The sequence below is a fragment of the Dipodomys ordii genome, unplaced genomic scaffold (genome assembly GCF_000151885.1).
Source record: "Dipodomys ordii isolate 6190 unplaced genomic scaffold, Dord_2.0 Scaffold73, whole genome shotgun sequence".
Classification (NCBI taxonomy): Eukaryota; Metazoa; Chordata; class Mammalia; order Rodentia; family Heteromyidae; genus Dipodomys; species Dipodomys ordii.
The window spans coordinates 7,863,815-7,881,489 of NW_012267289.1; the positions used below are offsets into that span (position 1 = coordinate 7,863,815).

Genomic DNA, 17,675 nt, shown 5'->3' on the forward strand with positions numbered 1-17,675 from the left:
TAGCCTTGAGCTGAAGACCTGAGGGACAACGCCCAGGCCCAGAGTTCAGGCCCCACAACTGGACTCCACCCACCAAAAAATATATATATACAGTTATCTTTTACATTAATTATATACATAATACATAATACATTAATTATATTAATTGTACAAGGGTATTCATTATTTTATATTCATACATGTGAATTATATTTTGATTAAATTCACAGCTTTATTATTTTATACCACTTCTCAACTTTCATTTTTACTTTTTTTTGGGGGGGGCGATGGTCGTGGGGCCTGAACTGTGGGGCTGAATGCTGTCCCTCAGCGATTCAGCTCAAGGGGAATGCTCTACCACTTACGCTACAGCGCCACTTCTGGTTTTCTAGTGGTTTTATTAGAGATAAGAATCTCATGGACATTCTTGTCTGGGCTGGCTTTGAACCGGGATCATCAGATCTCAGCCTCCTGAGTAGCTAAGATTACAGGCGTGAGCCTCCCACACTTGGTTCATTAAATGGTTTTTATTGTTCTATTTTCCTATGTGTGCATAAAGTCCTTCTATGAATTTATTTCTCACCACTCTCTCCTTTTGCCCTATCCCTTCCCACAGGCTTCTACCACTAAATAGTTGTGCCAACATTTATCTTCAAGTTTTTTTTTATTGTGAAAATACTGTACAGAGTGGTTACAATTACATGGGCAAGATAATGAGTACATTTCTTATCAAGCATTGTAGCCTCCTCCTTATCCCTTCTCATCCCCCCCCCCCCCCACCCCGAATCCTCCTCTCCCCTTCCCCCCAACAAAGTTGTAAAGTTCGTTTTTGACATAACGACTTGTACATCTCATTGTTGAAATGGGTCCACCTGTATCCCTATTTAAACTATTTGTTTTTTCCCTTCCCCTCTACAAATTATAACAACATCAAATACAGTGAAAGAGGGGTTATACTGTGGAGGAGGGACATACAAAGCAACAAAGAAATAATCTTATAAATGTGTTAGAAGGGGCTGGGAAGGTGGCTCAGTGGTAGAGTGCTTGCCTTGCATGCCTGAGGCCCTGGGTTTGATTCCTCAGCACCACATAAGCAAAAAGAAAAAAGCCGGAAGTGGCGCTGTGGCTCAAGTGGTGGAGCGCTAGCCTTGAGCTGAAGAGCTGAGGGACAGCACCCAGGTCCAGAGTTCAGGCCCCACGACCGGATCCCCCCCCCAAAAAAATGTGTTAGAAACAATCGCATGAAAGAAAAAAAAACATTTGAATATATATCTTAGGTTTCATTTCCCTAACATCAACTTATTTGACCTTTTCTGCTTGATTCAGACATATACTAGTTATTGCAAATAAGGGAAACCATGGGACCTATGTTTCTTTGGGCCTGGCTTACTTCACTTAATATAATTTTTTCCAAGTTTTTTTTAAGTATGGGCTTGTAATGGTATTAGCTAAGAATATCAGAGGATATAGTTTCCTAAAATAATTAATAGAAAAAATGATTATATGGTATCACTCAATAATCTAACTTGACATATTACAAAATAATAACTAATCTGACATTTAATGTTACTTATATTTTATATTATACAAACTACATAAGTGTAAACATGGAAAGCATTTCAAATATTTAACTGAATACAAAACTAAGGTTATACGTGTCTAGTTTGTGAAAAGGAAATAAACCCCATTATCTCTTGAAATTATTTTTCAAAATACAAATTCATGAATTCATATTTCAATAAATAAAACTCTAGAGGTCAAAATATATTTTCATAGAACTTTCTTTTTTTGTCGGTCATGGGCCTTGAACTCTGGGCCTAGGCACTGTCCCTCAGCTCTTTAGCTCAAGGCTAGCACTCTACCACTTGAGCCACAGCACCACTTACAGTTTTCTGGTGGTTTATTGGAGATGAGTCCCATGGACTTTCCTGCTTGGGATGGCTTTGAACCGCAATCCTCAGATCTCAGCTTCCTGAGTAGCTAGGATTATAGTTGTGAGCCACCAGCGTCTGGCTTCATAGAACTTCTAAAGAAATGTAATATCCATTGTTTACTCCTCACAACTACAATGCATCTGTAAAATTACATGATATAAAATTGCATCAGTGCTTTGTACCCAAATATTTATCGAAACTTTACTGCTTTCCTAGCTTTTAAAACCTATGTTATTTTATTACTTCAAAGTAAATGCCATTGTAAGGTTTAAAATCATTATGTTTCCTTTTTGTTCTGTAAGGAGTGATAGACATTCGAATTTAAACACAAAATCTTAAGCCAGGTGCCAGTGGCCCTTGCAAGTAATCCTAGCTAATCAGAAAATTGAGAACTGAGAGGTTGTAATTCGAAGCCAACCCCACCAGAAACATCTTCCAAGGTTGCATCTCTAATTAACCATTAAAATAACATACTGGACTCATGGCTTAAGTGGTAGAACATCAACTGTGAGCAAAAATGCCTAGTGAGACAATTGTAATAGAATTAATGTAACTTTCTAATTATTCATTATGCACTGATAAAATACCTCACTTATTTACAAGGTGAAGTAAAGTAGAAAATTAAATATGTTAAGATTTCAATTGTTCTATTCTAGTATAATAGTTAAAAAATTAAATATAGAGGAATACTCCCTTGGAAGGACCTACCATTTCTAATAATTTAATATGGCATTTGCCCCCATTAGCATCAATCAATTGTAGAAAGGGTTTCATTTTGACATGTCCATGTATGCATTACATGCAGTGTACCTTGATAAAATCCATACACTATTAAAATATTTAATATTTAACATGATATAGAGTATAAGCTTATTTTATAAGCAGAAAATCTCTATTAATAAACTAGAAAATTTAAGAAAATCATCAAAGCTGTTGTTGTGGTACTGGCATCTAATCACAACAGCTAGAGTCTGAGGTACACACACGTGCTCACACGCACGTGCACACACATACACACACACATACACATCAGAACTAAATACCATCAGAAAAAAATCACAATAATGTACATAAGCTCATATAAATAAAAATAAATTCTTTTACATAGGTCAACATTTTGCTTACCTAAGTTATAGTGATCTCTAAAGAGTTCATTATGTGCATGTGTGAATAACTTGACAAAAATTGTTTGAAGAAATAAACTTTTGTACATAATATTTGTAATCATTCTAATCAACACTATAATTACTATTGTTCCTCTCTCTACCAAACTTGATATTAATTTTTAAGTGAATAGTATCTTTTGTTCTTGGTTTCATAATGAGCTCTTACAATATTCACATTTGCAAAATTGTGGAGACAAGCCAGGCACTGGTGGCTCACACCGTAATTCTAGCTACTCAGGAGGCTGGGATCTGAGGATCTCGGTTCAAAGCCAGCCTAGGCAGGAAAGTCCGTGAGACTCTTATCTCCAATTAACCACCAGGAAACCAGATGTGACACTGTGGCTCAAGTGGAGGTGAAGAGCTCAGGGACAGTGTGCAGGCCCAGAGTTCAAGCCCCAGGACCAGTACAAAATAAAATATAAACAAAATGTGAAGACAGGGAGAAGGCAGTAACTACTGTGAAGTTTGATTTTTTTGCTCTTCGTGAACACCATGACATGGGATGAATTAACACTATGTATAGAAGTAGCACTCTACATACAGTGTTCCATCTTTCCAGGTTCAAGTATTTATGCTTAACATCCTTGAGGCTTTCTATTACTTTAATACCAACACATACCTTGAGTAATTACCTTGAAAACATTATAAATAAAACTATATTCTAACTTTACCCTTTTCTCAGAAGTCTTATCTTGGTATTAAATATAAAATTGATTTTGTTAGTTTAGTGTTTTACCAAACCATGTTGTTTTTTTTTTTTTAGTACCTGTCATTGTCTCCTGAATGTGTCCCAGTAAGAGGGATTCTAAGCCAAGAAATTGGTTTTAATTGAGTTTTATGGCCAATTTCTATAAGGGAACACAAGGTTAAAACTTCTGTAAATCAATCCCAGTGTAGCTATGATTAATTTTTTTCTCAGTGCAAAGCAAGTGTCAGGTAACAATTAGCACTCTGACCAAAAGAACCACCTCATTTGCTTCATTCTTGGATGACTGTTTCTAGGTCCAAGTATAATAGAGTAAATAATTAATTATGATATGAAGGCTGCTACCTGACTTGACAATTTCTTTTTGAAAAAAATGTTCTTATTATGTTAAGATGTACAAAGGAGTTGCCATTCAACAAAACAATTTAAGAATACAATGAGTCTTATTCAATATATATCCTTCAAAATTTTGGAAAAATGAGGGAAGGAGTGGGTTGGGAGGGAGGAGTGAGAATGTTGAAAGGGGTGACATTGATCAAGACAATTTCTTTTAAAAATTAACTATACTCTTTGGCTCTACTTTAACAGTTTTCTTAACCTTGACACATGCCTAAATTGGTTTCAGTATGCTAGGAATGTATGCTTTAATTTTAATTACCAAATATGCAAAACAGAAACAAACTTTATGCTAATCATGGATCATGATGATTCTTTCTTGCACTATTTAATTTCTTGGGGAGTGATAAGTATAACAATTATTTACAACATATTTGTGTGTTCTGATTTCCTTTTATATATTTCCCCTATCAAAGATCTACAAATAAAAATATGAGTACTAATAAAGGAAGTTTTTCCCCATGATGATCAGCAAAGAAAATAATTGTGTCTATTTCTAAAAAGTGAATCTGATTAGGAATCATAAATATAATTTTTTTTCTAGTGGCTTCATCTTTAATTTGGGAAAATACATGTCATTTTATTTCTAATTAGTTTTCTGCTTTTGAATTAATTATATCTATTCCTTTAAAATAAATCTTTTACAAATTGCTGGTTGATGCAATTGTACAAGTTTCTCAATGATTACAAAATAGGACATTTCATGGAACAAGGATTATACAGATTCCAGTTTTTTTTAAAAAAGAAAGAAATGTATGTAACCCTATGTAATAGTGTATGCTTCTAATCAAGGCATTCAAGAGGCTAGGCAGGAGAGCCTGGTCTACAAATCAAGATCATCTCTCAAAAACAAATAAAGGCAAAAGTTGAAACATTTTTTTTAATTCTCTTTTATCTTTAGGGTACAAAGGAATTGCCATTCAAGGAAATAGTATATGAATACAATGTATCTGGAACAATATCGCTTCCTTCACCATTTTTTCTATCCCTTCCAAATCTATCCCTAACCCTATTTTTTTAAGTCTTGTAGAGTACACATTGAATTTTATACACAATGTAATTTTGCTCATCTATTGGAGAAGATGGGACTTTCTTACAATCTGCCAAAGTTCAGTTTCTCTTAAATTCCTGTTAATAACTTCCTTTAGCTGAACATTTTCCATTTTGGCTCCAGAAAATGTGTATGTACTTGTATATGTGAGTGTGTGTGTGTGTGTGTGTGTGTGTGTGTGTGTGTGTGTGTGTGTGTTTCACCCCTATAGTTTTCCTTATCAGAGAATATATGGCCACATGCCATCATATCCTTAAATTTTCACCAAGCAATCAATGAGATTGGAGGCCAATGACCAAAGGATTGAAAAGTTTTGTTTTGCCTACAATGGTCAATAAAATGATTGGACGACTACATTTACCGTTCAATGGGAAGGCTCTTTTATGTTAGAAAGTTTCCTAGAAGGTCTGAAACAGTCATTGGAGAGTACACTAATTTTTTTTTTTTTTGGTCAGTTGTATCACTTGAACCCCGGGCGTGGGCACCATCTCTGAGATCTTTTGCTCAAGACTAGCACTCTACCACTTTGAGCCACAGTGCCACTTCCAGTTTTTCAGTGGTTAATTGGAGATAAGAGTCTCATGAGGGTGTTTTTGACCCAGGTGGCTTCAAATTGCCATCCTCAGATCTCAGTTTCCTGAGTGGATTACAGGTGTGGGCCACCGGCACCCTGCTGGTTATGATGTCGATCAAATGTAAGTTTTAAGAGCACCAATTGTCTAACATCAGATTTATCATGTGGAGGTCAAAGAGAATCAAATGCAAACTGTACAAATATTTGTAGATCTGAGATATTTCACAAAATGAGGCCCAGAATTTTACTTTCTTTCTAGTTCAAGGGCAAGTTCATTTTCAATTTTTTTCTTTTCTCTCCAAATTGCCACATCACATATTGATGGCTTGAAACCAAGAATAGAAAGTATCGCTTAACTTTCCTCCACTATGGCTGTGTTCAACATATTTCTTCAACATATTTCATGAGAAACACTTGGCCTCTGGGGCATAGTGTGGTTGATCTGAACCTAGTCAATAATAAATTGCTTGCCCTTGTTTAATTTATCAGACACCTGTTTCATTCTTACAGGAGAACGGAAAAATTAGAATTACTCATTACATACACAACATTTTGTAAGCTGAATGTTTAGAGCAATATTTCAAATCAGATAAAACTTCAAGAGTTAAAATTGATTAGTAAACATTTATGATTTTTAAAAGATTAGAAATAATTCTTCCTTTGATTTTTAATTATCTTCACTACCATATTAGCTTTCTGTTACAAAAAAGTTTATCATAAACTTAGTAAAATTGTGCAAAATATTCTTCAGATCTTGGGATGGTTTCACAGTAATGTAAAAACAGGCTTTTTTTAAGTATTTGAAACTTTATGTGCCTTAATTCAAGATCCCTGTGAAGACCAAGTGTAATTTTCAGTTGAATGGTGACATACACATCAATGGATGCCTGGATACAGTGTTTTCTGGGTCAGGGTTGACTCTTGACTTTTGTGTATGAGACTGCTCATTCCAAGCCACTGTCACTCCAAGTGCATCTACCTACAGATTGTGATTTCTACCTTCACTCTACACTTTCCTACACACAAAATGGGGAGTGGAGTAACTTTTGTAAATCATGGGCATACTCATGATGGCGTGTCCAATGTGTGGACCCAATAAGTAAAGGTTTTAACAACTCACTTTTGCTTCCTCTCAGAATTTGAACTATTTGGAGGGATACTTTCTGTCAAGAAAGGTTTAGGGTATTGTGAACTGCCAGTGATTGGATTCAGGACAAGAAAGAGCTTTGAGAACTCTTGTGTCATAGACTTGAATTTTTAAGATATGAAAGGAAATGTGTGTGTGTGTGTGTGTGTGTGTGTGTGTGTGTGTGTGTGTTTTAAGTGAAAAAGAAAACAAAGGAAACCTGTAATGTTCCAGCTCTGCAAATTTACCCTGGCATTAGGAATTTGCAAGTATTTCTCAGTGAGACTGCATCTAGTGACAACCTCGAAGAGATGAGCTATCTTTCTTACAAACTGGAGGGCAAACAGCATTTCTTGGACCATGGGATCTTCTGAAGGTCTGAAAATTAAGTTAATTTGCTCAGTCTTCGACAGTGTACTTGTCAACTTCTGCTGCGCAGCATAGTAATACTAGCATTAGCTTTCTGTCACAACCATCCTTCTCTTGTATCCTGTAACTGATTATCAGAACTTAGAGAAATATTTATAATCATAGAATGATGAATGCTAGCAGAATCTTGTCTTTTTTTCTCAGTTTCTTCTATAATCCAGAATGTTCTTCCTTTCTGTTCCAAAAATTCTTTCTGCCTTCTAGAATTAAGTTGAACATTGACTGTGAGCTGAAGGTGTGGTTCAAATGGTAGAATGTTTGCCTAGCAAGCATGAGGCCCTGACTTTAAACCCCAGTTATTGAAAAAATAAACCCCACCAAAAAACAGAAGTCATTATGAGATCAGCATGCTGACTAGCCATATTTAATTATAACTTCTTGCTTATTTAATATCAAAATATTAATATATTTAATGAATACAGACTTCTGTCACACAATATTCAATGTGCCTGGCAAATAAAGGCTCATCTATTTCTCATAACAGTATCATGAAATACTATCTTTTTTTTCATATTATAGATGAAGGAATAGAGGCAATGAAAGAATAAACAGCCTTTCCAGCACTGTCAGCTTGTAAATTCTACAATGATGTTTTCATCAGGGCAGTTTGACTTTGACTCTGACATGCTTGAGTCTAACTTGCTCACATCTTTCTCCCTCACAATCATGTCATGATCTTCATGAATATATCAACTAAGTAGAGCTTTCATGTGAATGTATTTGCTTAGGTGACTAATAGTTTCCCCCAAAGACACTAGGCAAAATAATTCTATGTTTGATTAATATGAAATTTCATAATTATACTACACATCTGACATTTCTACTGTAATACAGATCACTCACCAAAGATTGAGTTACACAATATGTATTTTGATTGTGCTTGAAGCTTTGTCATCTAGCAAAGAAAAAGCATAGAAAGTATAATACTTGTAATAGAAATGAATAACTTATCAAGTGCATGTATGTAGTTCCCTTTCACTACAAATTTCTGTTGGTTTAGTTTTGCTTCTTGAAGCAGTTTCTTTATGTTATCCTAGATGGCTATGAATTGGTCATCCTCTGTCAACAGGGATTTCAGGCATGTATCATTATGCAAAAGCTTAATGTCAACTTGTTATTTTAATTGAATTTGCTTTGTATTATTCTTCTTAAAATTTCATTTGAAAGTAGGAAAGTTGAATGACTGTGGTCATAACAAAATATTACAATGAAGAGTAACACTTGTTTCTAAATCACTATATATTATATGCCTATGGAAATTTTATTGAACACTGAAATTTTCTTAAGCATAGAGATTTTCTTAAGTAATGATAGTTTTAACCACAGGCAATTTTTTTAGTCATTGTCAAAAGTGACAGCTATTTTAAAATGCTATACATTGTTTTTATATAAGAAAGCATTATATCTAGTAGTTTATGACGTTAATTATAGGTACCAGCATTTTGAAAATAAAATATCAGAAATGGCATCACATTGCTTAGCTCTACAACATTTCTGTTTGGTACACAGTGTGTTCCTGCAAAATTTAAGACTCAGAAAGTTCTATTTTCTTATTCTTCAAGGAATTAGTTAGCTTTCTCACTGTTGGAAATAAAAAAATGAAAATGTTGCTCATATTATCAGAAGTCATATTATAGACCAAGGAAGCTAAGTGCTCAATCAATATAGCTTTTTAAGGGTATACCTAAAATTAACATTATCTGCTTTTCCCAGAAATAATTAGATATGATATAACATTATGGTTTTAAATGATAAAAACAATGACTTCCATATAATTTAATGTTGAGGTGAATGGAATCACCACTTAAGTAATGAAGCCAAATAAAGAGAAGGATTTAATTGTTAAAGGTACTACCTGTAAAGCAGTAAAAACATTCTGTCTAAAGTCAAAAAATGTTCAATGTCTTAAAAGAAGTAGAATAATTTCATCCTGAAGCACTTACAATAACTGAAAGGATTTTGCTGAAGGAAAGCTAAATATTAGGAAGAGGATTTGTTCTAAAGTAATTTAGAATATTAATGCAATCTTAATCCAAACCCAAAGGCAGAATATTTAAAATATAGGGGATTAATTGTGAAATCTGTCTAGAATAATGTCTATGGAGTTAGGCCAAAGGAATTTTTAGATACAAAAAATGTTGCCTTTTTTAAGATTCCAGTACATCTAACAATGTAGAGGAAATTCTAACAGGGTGTGAGCCAATATATTATTCAGACTATCTGGAGAGACAGAATGAACCAGAATGTACATGTGTGTGTCTTGTGGGATGCAGATCTACATGCTTGTAGAGTAGAGATGGAGGTCATTGGGGAAAGCCTTACATAGCTATGAAGAAGCAAATCCTGACAGAGGTCCTCTTTAAGTTGTGACTGGAGAGAAGAACAACCACCTGAGCCACAGCACTGGGAAGCATGATGCTGTAATAATTGTTTGAAGGTCAAAGGCTGAGAACCTGAAGGGCTAATGGTTTCTAAGCCCACAATCTAAAGAGCTAGTAGCTCTCATGTTTAAAGGAGACAGAAGTCTTAGGAAAGAATCACAAAGGTGCAGTACCCAATCACCTCTTCATAGGTATGTAAAATAATATACATACTGAAAAGAACAAAGGACTTTTTTCTTAATTTGTTTTTTCTGATTATTTTGTATTCTTTATCGGATATTTGGTGCACTTATTTGAACTCTGTGCGAGGATTGTGAGGGCAAAGAATCAGAGGAAAAAGGGTGAAAATTTTTTGCAGCAGTGGAGTACTCTGGACATTGACCAAAGTGAACTATGCAACTCCTGGGTGGAGAGGAAAGGGAGGGACTGGGAGAGAATGAGGGAACCGAAAACAATATGCAAAAGGAAATGTACTTATTACCTGACACATTTAAATATAACTCCACTGTATACCACCTATAAATCAACAATAAAATAAGCTAGAAAAACAAAAAGAAAACCTACTACCATGACCACATATACACACACACAAACACCCCTGAAAATTCTGAGTGATGAATGGAGTTGGATTTTTGAGCTCTTATGCATGGAAAATAAATAATTTTTCTGAAAAAGGTGGCAGAAGAGAGAAATTTACAGAAGCCATAAAAAATAATTGTTTATGATTTATCTGGATTTTATTCTATCAGTTCCTCACCTCTACTCTCTGAGACCAGAACTTCATTACCCAGTATTCTGATTCACACCCAATTCTCTTATGACACTCCATCTGATAGCCAGGCAGTCCTTACTTTACTAAAGTTGACTCCACCAAATTAACTGTCGTAAAGCAACAATATATTGTCCCATAAAAACAAAATTCTCTACTCTCCATGTTTACAAAAATTAATGTTCAATATAAAGTGTTATAAATTAATAGAAAGGTTAATATTAGCTAGAACATGTTATAACAATCTGTTAACATTATGACTGGGTTAATGATGTTCAAGTTCCACATTGGCTTTTTGGCTCAACCAAAATCAGGTGGATTACTGTATTGGATAATTTTGCACATCAATCTGACTACTCTGTGTCGCTCAGGTTTTTTTTTGTCAAACACAATTCTAGACATTGCTGTGAAAGTATTTACTTAATTATCATAAACATAGAATGGTACACTATAAATTAACGAGATTGACCTTCATATGTGGCTGACCCCTCCCTTAGTTGGGAACCTTGTAACAAGCCTAATATTTCCCAGAAAAGGACAAGTCCTTAAGTCTCTAACATAAGAAACCTAGCTAATGATCCAGTTTGTTACCCTTGGGAATCTGGAGTCTAGACTACAAAATCAGCTCTTCCCAGGATTTCCAGCCTGCTGACCTACCCAACATAGTTCTGGACTTCACCACTTGCATGACTGTGAGCTGATTTCCTTTAAAAAATTTAATTAATTTTATGTATAAATGATAGATAAAAATAACCTTGTTTCTCTTAGTGGGGTAACTTGCTATTTTGTTACATGTATATGTTGTATAATATTTAATTCAGATTAAACCTTCTTACTTCTTAGACATCTCATCATTATTATAGTGAATAAATAGACATGAGGCAGGTGATAGAAGGAGAATAGATCTGGGCATGAAGCAGAGACCTACACTCCAACACACAGAAAACTGAGGCAAAGAGGGTCCTGATTTCAACTCCATCCTAGGTTACATTGTGAGCTTGAAGCTAACTGGGGGCTACATAGAAAGACTATCTCCAAGAAGAAAGAAAGAAAGAAAGAGAGAGAGGGGGGAAGGAAGGAAGGAAGGATAAAAGGTAGAACTGAAGTAAAAAAATAGCTAATCATAGGTGGTGAATAATTGGTATAATAGTCCAGAAACACAGCACCTGATGCAAAACAAACTCACATAAAACACCAGTCATTTGTACATAGTATTCTCTACAAATGACTGTAAAATCTGAGAATAAAGGGGAATGCATTATGTATATAATAGTGAAAAACTAAAACAAACTTCAGTAGGTGATCATTGAGTCTTCAAACAATACTGCAGAGAATTAGTTGGACCGCTTTCACAGATTAGAAACACAGATGTTCTCATATCAGAAGTCATGCTCATACTCAGTAAAAAATCCTGAGATGGGATATAACCCACTTTTTCCTATTTCACATTCTCTGTTCTTTCTACCATTGTATGCATCTTTATATAAGACATATACTATTTCAAAACAAACCGCAATCATAATGCTCTTCTGTTACACTCTGTTTCATTAAGCTTGGAACTATTAAGCTACTTTTATACTCATAGTGATTGTGGAAAATTATTTGCTTAAATATATAGCTAATAGCATGAAAATTATTAATGGTTTCTAATCATCATCTGTAATCCCCACATTATTGAATTACATTCGCTAATGGTTTTAAAATGATGCAGCATTACAATGATTGAGTAAATTCTATTAAATACACTTCCATTTGTATGAAAATATTAAGCTGTCTTCCTTGCTAGCTGTTACACGTAAACCAAAAATATATATTGGCTTCTCAGCTCTGGCTTCCTAATATTAGAAGGAATGCCCTCCATTCAGGTTAGCTCATATTCACTGTGTTGGGCTACAATCATGAGGAGAAACTTCACAGTAATACATCTTCCCTGGATCTGCTGCACCTTCTAAAGTGATGTTTATTATTATTCTTATGATTCCCTTAAGAGTGTAATGTTTTCAGCTAAAACCTGTCTACCATAAAATATATTTTATGATTCAGATTCAAGTGTGTAGTTATTGGAATTACCTAGTGTGTGTTTAGATTCTGATTTCTTTATCCACATTGGGGCTGTTTACACTTTCAGCTGCAATAACAGCTCCACTATGTAACTGACTTTGTTTCAGGACCAATATCACATAGATGATATTATTTTTCATTTATCTGTTGGTTAGTAGGTGTTAAATTTTGTATTAGCTTATATCAGTTAAGCAATATTGCTTTAAGAATTAGAAAGAGATTTTCAAAAATGTGAATCACACAAATGTTTTCCAAAGAACTTTAATCAAACAAGACTCTGTATAATCTAAGAATTCATTCTGGATTCCAAAGCCAAGAATAGCCCTGATGTTATAATTTTTGAGTGAGGTCTTGGAAAATGGTAGTAGACCTTTAAGCTCTTCATTGTTTGAAGTATTAAATGAACTTAATTAATGAACTAAGAGTACTTGTTGACCATTGTGTACCCTTTGACTTATGAACATCGTATTCATCAATCAAATGCAATACCAGATCTGAACAAGTCTAAACAGCACTGTGTATAAATTTTGTGGCTTAACTTGCCATCTTAGAACAGACAAAAAGGAAATAAAAAATCCCCCAGGGAAAGGCCTGTATGGTACTATCACCTCTTCTGTGCTTTGCTTTTCTGAGACATAGTTTTATGTATCAAAAAGAAATTAACAAAATAACTGAAATCACCCTTGACTACAATGAAATGTAACAAGTCTTACAACGTTCTTAGTCATTACATTCTTCCAAAAATTTTAATTATAAGTAGTGAAAGAAGATCTACTTAGTAGGGGAGATATTCCAGCTTAGTATACTGTGAAGGTGCTGACCCTTGCATTTTACCTAAATGATGGAAATGTCACTGCATAATTGGGGGGAGGGGGAGGACTGAGCTCAGAAACACCCTGTCAAACAAGAAAGAAGATGCTGAGAGTCAATTGCTTATGCCTGTTAGCGGTGCTACTCAAGAGCCTCAGATCTGAGGATCATTGTTAGCAGCCAGCCAAGCAGGAAAGTCTATGAGACACTTATCTACAATGAACCCGCAGAAAGCTGGAAGTGAAGGTGTGGTTCAAGTGGTAAAGCTCCATCCTTGAAGGATAATCTGAGGGACAGAGCCCATATTCTGAGTTCAAGCACCAGCACCAGCACAAGAAAAAGAAGGAAGGAAGGAAGAAAGGAAGGGAGGGAGGGAGGGAGGGAGGGAGGAAATGCTATTATCTCAAAATATTGAGATAACTACAGAAAAGACGATACTCACTTCTAGTTCCATGGGTAAAAGATATTTTCAAGTCTTCTGTAATCAAAGTTATCATGATAACAATAGTTAGAGTTCATAGTTTCATTATTTTTTTCTCTTAATTTTCTTCAGATATACTTTTCAGATTGAACTGACACTAATTTATTTGGAAACTGCATAACTTGGGGCCATTTTACACTCTTTTTTACTCATAGAGATCTTTTCTATGATTTCAGAACAAAATGAAAGTAAATGTTGTAATAATCCCAGCGATTCCTATGGCACAACATTTGACATTCATCCAGAAAACCCTTCAGGACAAATAGAAGCAGGTGTTGTTTTCTGGGATGAGCTAATTGGGCATAGAAACTGTGGAACTGCCATCTTTCTTGTGCCTAGATCTGGGTCACCGTGCATGGGAGGCCAAGCAAAGAAGAAATGGTATGGTACATAGCAGTGGTACGGAATCTTACAGACTGGTGCAGGTAGAATCTAGAGACATGTTGGTTATAATCACAGTTACATGCATAGAGGAACAGGAAGGCTGCATTTACCTTGCTGGCAAGGACATTGAGATTTACAGTTTTTACAAATGTGTATTAAAGATAACCTCCTCTAGAATACTCAAGACTCAGACCAGGGAGGCAAAGTCTTCAATGTCTGAATACATTATTGAGAGTTTAGAATCATCCAAGGCTGAGGTTTGTTTAGAAGAGGTTCCCACTGACAACAAATTATGCCATCATGTGGTGTTAAATGCCAGAACAGTTTTCAAATTCCAAATGAAAAGTTTATAGCAACTGTAACATGACATGATTCATGGAATTAAGAGCTTAAACTAACCAGAGAGCATTGCTTTGTTTCATGGAAGACACTGAAGTTTACATTGTTTGTTAGCAACAGAAAGGGAGAGGTGCAACTGTATATCTGAGAACTCACTATCTTAATTTACTCAAAAACACACTTTTTCTTCAGTCCCTCCATTTTGTTTAGAATTCAGTTTCTGGGACTTTCATGCAAGCTATATTTCCTTTTATACTACTCCTGAAAAGATAGATTTTAATCACTAATTCTTGACTATATTGTACCTTCTTCTCAGCAAACAAAGCTACACTGAAGGACCCATATGACCACTTTCTTGCTAGCTTAATGAACAATTTTGATTTGTTGTCTTAGCTGGAGGAAAATACATTATAACTCACCATCTTCTAGCCACGGGGAAAGGGGCAGTCCCCTCACCAACATTGCATATCCTGTTTCAGATTCACAGGACCCCAAGGGCATATGTTTGTGGGAACACTGCGGGAGGACCCCACACAGTATATGACTCACTTGAGGAAAGACAGAGAGGAAATGACACTTCTTGGGACTGAAGGGCCGCTTCACTCTTTCTGGACTGAGTCACCTATTTCTGACCTTGAAGGGGCAGTTTTGTTACTACCTACTCCTCTAATCCCTAGGGAGAAAAAGTATGAATTTAATTATATCCTTGTCAAGAAGTAATTCCCTCTCAGAAATTAATTTTTAGTGCTTTGGAGTTATTACACATTAAAAAATATTGTCACACAAAAAACATGGATGGCCTGTCACAAACATTATGAAACTATTGACCTTACATAGCTTCATCTGCACAAGTATTGATTTTTTTCCCTGCCTTTATTTTGACATTTCATATGATTTCATCTAAGATTCATCACTGTGGAAATGTCAGGTTTAAGGATGTGCTTTTATTGTTTGGGAAGAGCAATCTGAGAAATGGTTTACTACTTATCTATTAGAGGCAGTAGCCTGGATTCATCAATGTTGAAATGATTTCAGCATCCAGTTATCATACTTATTTTTCCAGAGATATCTCACTTGCTCTTTTTTTTCTCCCACAGAAGTAAATTGGCTTGTCACTTGGGGTTTTAGCTGCCAATAATGCCTTAACTGGATTTTAAAACATTAGATTCATGAATACTTTGGGTTTGAGGACATCCTGGACAGTAAACTTAACCATAGAGTTGCTGATAGGTTCTAATACTCTTTCAACTAATACTCAGAACAGTCAGAAATCAGAACTTGATTGACACTTTATTATTTAAGTGCTTTATCTTAGTCAAATTCTCACATGACAGTCTCCTCCTGCTCGCTCCCTCTGCTCACTACACATGGGAGAAAAATAGAGTTTGAAAAATTCCAAATGGAATCTGTGACCAAAATATGCTGTGATGATATGTTTCTCGTTCACTTCATTAACTTTTCTAAAATGACATTTGTACTTTATTAAGAAATAACAGCAACAAGTATTTCAATTGAATAACAAATCATTTCTGTGCAAGTACATTGAATCTACTTAGTATAAAAGTTGGAAGTCAACCAAGTCCAGATTGGACAACAGTGTTTAAACTCATAGCTTGTGAGATTTGGTGCAAAATGAAAATTCACAGTCTTAGGTTAAAGCCCAAGAGATCAAACAAGTGGCAAGTCCCTCTACTCAAGAGACCCCTTTGTAACTGCCTCCACTGAAGTACTTACAGTTGTTCTGTTAAAGTTTCTAATCATGGAGAAGTGACTTTCTAATTCTTCTAAGGAAGAACTGACTTCCTTAAAACTACCGTTTTCTTTTATCAGGAAAGCTACTCTAAGTTCGAATAATCTAAGTATAAATTCAATAAAATACCATCAGCTAACTAAAGTACTTTTAAAAACTAAACTGTGTCAGATAACATTTTGCATCATCATTTATTTGTAAGCCTCTGAACCAGAAGAATATTTTAAATTTACTATTGCTAGCTAAAGTAAAATAGAGGGCAGCCAAGTCCACATAATTATTCTTTGTTAATATTTCTCATAGAAATGCAAATCCAGAAGCTTCAAATATCTTCCCATCTGTCAGCAGATCTGTAGAGGAAAGCACTGTCCATGAAAATGGCATTGAGCACAAGGCAGCCTCGAAGATGTTACCAACTATTCTCAAGATGTCACTACTTTCCACGGCAGAAAAGCAATTACATCTGGATTTTAGGCCTTTAGCCACTTATTGGCAAGGCAGTAATAATTGAGTTAAAAGGAAAGGAGCAACTACAAAATGATTTATGTTTAATTTTGTTAATGCAATTTGATGCAACTGACTGGAAAATGTTACTGACAAGGATTAGATGCTATAAGGTAAAGATTGGGAGATTTCCTTCACAGGACTCTGAAATTCCAAAGATTGCAGTGATTTAAAACCAAGTCATTATACCCCAATAAAATTGAAGGTTAGTGGCATTATTTTTATGATGGAATGAAGTAATCTAAGGTGTGTTTTTGAGAAATCTTTACTGTTCTAAATATACTGTTTGAATCATTGAAGAACAATCACCCTAATGAGAGCTGAACTACATAATGACACTACTCCTGTATTATTGAACTAATCAGATTTTTCCTTCAGTCCTACCATTTACAACTTTCTTTTACATATTCAAAGCAGATGCTCTTATGCTAATACATGTATTAATGTTAATTGAAGTTATTCAGGTAGATGACAAAGAAAATTAGAACCCTCAGGGAATTATCCTCCCTTCTAGTTTGAAAAAAAAAAGAAAAAAAAGCTTTTGAGGAATGTGTATATAAATTTGAACAAAATGCTTCACTTCACATGCCCTGAGAGATTTTCTAAGCACTTGATCACGTTGCTGAGAATGGTACCAACAAAATATATCTTACCAAAGGAGCACAAATAATGTATGTGTATTTAAAAAGAAATGTCACACTAATTCTGAAATGTAGTTTTGACTAGAGAATTATAGGAAAAATATTTTAACAGATTCAAGAATTTTGTAGAGAACAAATTTATCCTGGGAAAGGAAGAAAACACAAGGTCAAAAGATGGTATATACATGTAAGAG

The 17,675-nt window shown here is 34.9% G+C and overlaps 1 protein-coding gene across 1 annotated transcript in view; it reads left to right on the top strand.

Moving 5' to 3' along the window:
• The window catches only part of Epha6 (EPH receptor A6), a 737,672-nt gene that overhangs the window by 349,669 nt on the left and 370,328 nt on the right, over positions 1 to 17,675 (top strand). The window lies entirely within an intron of this gene.